This window comes from Pygoscelis adeliae, unplaced genomic scaffold (assembly GCF_000699105.1).
Source record: "Pygoscelis adeliae isolate BGI_AS28 unplaced genomic scaffold, ASM69910v1 Scaffold145, whole genome shotgun sequence".
NCBI lineage: Eukaryota > Metazoa > Chordata > Aves > Sphenisciformes > Spheniscidae > Pygoscelis > Pygoscelis adeliae.
Genome location: NW_008824866.1, coordinates 2,016,706 through 2,020,485, shown reverse-complemented (window position 1 = coordinate 2,020,485; position 3,780 = coordinate 2,016,706).

The window sequence follows — 3,780 nt, the reverse complement described above, 5'->3', positions numbered from 1 at the left end:
TATCGGAGCCGGTGGCTGGGGATAAATTCTCTAAGTTTGGGGAAATAAAGTGCTGAACACACCGAGGAGGGCGGGGGGGAGTGTGGAAATTCCGTTAAGGTGGCAGTTATACGGCTACCTTGGAAAGCGGGTGGTTAGGAACAGAGGTAATTAAGTATACAGGATCTTAATTAATAACGTAATTAAATATGCAATTTGATTATTAATTAAACGTGCCTGTTTAATTAGGAATCAGGTACTCAGAATCTTAATTTATAGGGTGGTTTGGGTTGGAAGGGGTCTTCAAAGAGCATCCAAGTCCAACTTCCCTGCCATGGGCAGGGACATCTTGCAGCAGGTAGGGTTGCTCAAAGCCCCGTCCAACTTGGCCTTGAACACTGCCAATGATGGGGCATCCACAACTCCTCTGGGCCACCTGGTCCAGGGGCTCACCACCCTCATCGTAAAATATTTCTCCCTTGTGTCCAATTTACTCTCTTTCAGTTTAAAATCTGTTCCAGTGTCTCACCACCCTTATGTCCAACCTAAATCTGCCCTCTTTCAGTTTAAAACCATCGCCCCTTGTCCTGTCACTACTGTCACCTGGTAAAAAGTCTGTCCCCACTTTCCTATAAGCCCCCTTTAGGTACTGATAGGCTGCAACAAGGTCTCCCCAAAGCCTTCTCTTCCCTAGGCTGAACAACCCCAACTCTCTCAGCCTTTCTTCATAGGAGAGGTGTTCCATCCCCTGATCATTTTCGTGGCCCTCCTCTGGACCCGCTCCAACAGGTCCGTGTCTTTCTTGTGCTGAGGGCTCCAGAGCTGGACGCAGTACTCCAGGTGGGGTCTCACCAGAGCGGAGTATAGGAGGAGAATCCCCTCCCTCGACATTTATTAGGCTGAAGTGCCTTAGCTGGGCTGTAAAGTTCCCAAGTCACACATCTGAAGCCCTAGAAAACTTGTGCATTAGGTCGCTTACCCCATCCACTCACTGTTTTTCTTTCAGGAAAAAAAAAAGAAGAGGCGATGAACATAAATGCAGTGCTCTTCTGAGAGATGAACAGCTTAAAGGAAAGGAATTTCCAGGTGGTGAACTTACAGTCCAGGGCAGCCGGTGTAGCCGTGCTGCACACCTTAAGCTGCCTAATATAACTCTGAATACATCGGAGTGTTAATAGTCGCTTCAGACTGCAGCGAATGCCAGATGGGCAAATATCTGTGTCCTTCGGAAGATGCTGAAATAAATGGGCGATGTGTAGCCAAACTGTTTTACATGCAACACATCTTAACAATTTAGGATTTTTCATGGTTTCAGTAGTGATGAGTAACTGGATTTGTAACAAGCGATAATAACATTTTCTACTAAAATACAGGTGTGCAGTATGAATGTGTTACAGTTGCTGGAGTCCAGATAAACTTCTTCACCTTTTAACCTCAGTGTTTAATAATATCTTTTTTGTACACTTTTTTTTTTTTTTTTTCTTGTAAGGACAAAGCTTTTCTATGTAAAACAAAATGGGGAAAGTAAATTTTGGAAAAACACCAAAAAGTGTCTTCCTGCAGCTGGGCATAGCCTGTGTAATTTGACTGACAAACTGTCTAGCTGTATGATTTGCAATATTTTTTGCAAAAATTTCAAATGTCTGGTATTTAATGATATTTTTCTAGGCTGAACTAACCCTTCCTGAATTATGAGATCAACTTGACTTTTATAACATCGGCACTATCAAGGGGCGTAAACTGATTGTACGTTTGATTGAACTTTCGGTTTGTAAGTTGAAGCAGCTCGGGAAAAAGCCTACAAATTCTCTTGATTTTCAGTGATAGGGGCTCCAGGGTTGAGGGGGGGAGGGGAGATGGCAGAAGCAGCACGTGTCTGTAAATTCAAGATAGGTGAGACAGAAGATTAAATTTACAGAATAAATGCCCCAAAGAATTTATCTGTATTGCAAAATTACATTGTGTTAGAACACGTTAATTAAGGCGATACAAAACACTTAGTGTAGACAAGAACTGTCATGTTTGGCAGCTGGGTTACCTTGGGTCAACAACAACAACAGAAGTTAAACATAGTAGTCTTTGTTTATATTGACTGTTACATTAAGCATTACGTGTTAATCAATTAACATAATGTATTTTTCTAGTGTAGGCAAGCCCTAGGAGGGCTTGGGTTGTATTTGAGATACAGACTCATAATGAAGTTAAAAGGCCAGTGTTTATATTTTTTAAAGTCCCCTGAGAAGTAAATAAAGGGATAGAAGCTCTTCTCTTTCTGCAGCGTTGCTCTCAATTTCTTTCCTCTTCATTTCACTTATCTTATTTATTAATTCCCTATTGTCACAAAATGGTGGAAACAATGGACTTGCGTATTCTTTCCTCCAAATCGCATCTCTGTTGGTAGGAGAGGGGCAGATCTGAAAGCTACCCCTCTTCCCAAGCTGGCAACCAGCACGCTTTTGTTCCAGATCTGACAAGTACTTAGGCATACGAATGGTTACAAATGAAATAAATTATGTGCGTGTACTGAAATACCTGCTGACCAAGAAACCGGGCATTTCATCCCGCGCTCACTGAGGTCAACGACGAATTTTCTGGTGATTGCAATGGTGTAGGTTGTGGCCTTAGATGCTTTATCCAAAGTCTTTCAAATCAATTAGCCTTTCTATTGATTCCAAGGGTTGTTAGATCAGGCCCTCAGACAGCAAGAGAAATACAGTCACTTTGCTCTGGGGGCTTGCTGGACCAAAGCAAAAGCTGACTCAGGGACTGGTCTTCCTTTGAGGAATTTGACTTTTGTATTTGTATTACAGAAAAAAAAAATCTGGAGAGATCTCTGGAGCAAGGGAACCGTTCGTGTTTCCAATAATATGTGTCCTTGCATGACTCTGAGCTATTGGTAGGAGTTAGCAGAGAGTCCGCTGTACTTTCTGTGTGCTCAGTGGCAACTTAATGGCACAGCCATTGCTGTGCCTGCAAAACTTTCCCTGTGCGTCCAGAGTGCGCTGTATGTCATAGGAATAGTAACCGATTGGGCAGTGGTCCCCTGTTATTTGAACTGTATTGATTTTTCAAGATCCTACGCATTAATGTGAGGCATGACCTATTGTCCGGGTTCCCACTACAATGGCATACTACAGCAGTATTTAGCAGGCACAATATATGTCTGTCCATGGAGTACAGAAACACTGACCTTCCTACCACAAGACCTGCGAGTTACAATGAGCGCATTGAGGTTACAACAAAGCACTGCCATGTGTCATGCCTCTTTGAGAGGTCCTACTCCACAGACGTGCCTGTTTAAATGGTAGGTGAGAACGCAGATCTACCTCCGTATCACAAACACTGAGTAGCAGGAGGGAGAGTGATGCCAAATAGAGCTTGCACAGACTAAAAAAATAAGCTCCCTCTAAACTTTGGAGAAGATATATCCTCAAGACAAAGATAAACAAAAATTCTTTCAAAAAAATGTGTAACAAACCACTTGATATCACTCTGACTGATTTGCATGAACAAATCCATCGTCCCCATGCAGCACGAACCTGGCATATCTGTACAGGAACCTCCACACCACTCACCTTTGTTGAAATGTGTGTCATTGACTTAAGGTCAGTGCAGCACAGCTATCAAAACCGAAGTTTCAGTTTAACGTTCAGTTAGAAACCGATGCCCTGAACCTAATCGTGAATAAGACCAAGTCTAATGCCTGTTGCCCCATGGAAGATAGCTTCCGTCTGGCTGTGGCAGAAAGTCCTGTGCTGTATTGTGAAGAGGTTCTGCGTGATTCTGCAAGATCACCGCTGT